The following is a 735-nucleotide window of genomic DNA, read 5'->3' on the forward strand; positions in this document are numbered from 1 at the left end:
TAACTCAAATCAACAAAAGCGACTGCGTTACTGTCGACTGTTATCGTGTTTTGCTGATAGCTAGTGCATTATATTAACATCTTTTCATAATTCTACATTCTACGTTGGCTTCTACGTTGATCTGTCTAACTTGACCAATACTCAAATGATAATTTTAAGTCGTTATTAAGTTTTTTGTATTCTGGTTGGAAAAAAGTGAACATTGTATAGGATGGCAGAGGTTTTTCTTCTTGATCTATTGTTATATTGTTTTTCCGAATTTTGAACAATGCTTTTTTTCCCTAAAATTACCGGTAAATTAAGATCCGGTGCCGCGGTCTTATAAAACGAGGGTTCATTTTTTTTTTAATTAAGAAACACATTTCCTCATCTCAATTTAAGAATGATTTATAGTGACTAAAGAAATAGAACTGAGGAACAGAGATACATCAGTTTTATTGCATTTTTGCGAGTTCAAAACCGGTAATTTACCATGAAATTTGCGTAAATTATGCAATTTAATTGGTATATTGTCTTCGATGAATCACTGATAATTGGGACAAATTTTTTCATTAATTAGATATCTATAAAGCACTGATTAATGTGACATATTAATGTTTGATTTGATATAAATAGAGAATTGATTTCAAAGTAAAATATTCATACAGGATCCATATCTTTTTCATATATCTTTCTTTAATAAAAATAAGAATAATAAAATATAATTCATCTTTGGTACCTTGTTCACACTGGGAT

The sequence above is a fragment of the Mytilus edulis genome, chromosome 3 (assembly GCF_963676685.1).
Source record: "Mytilus edulis chromosome 3, xbMytEdul2.2, whole genome shotgun sequence".
NCBI lineage: Eukaryota > Metazoa > Mollusca > Bivalvia > Mytilida > Mytilidae > Mytilus > Mytilus edulis.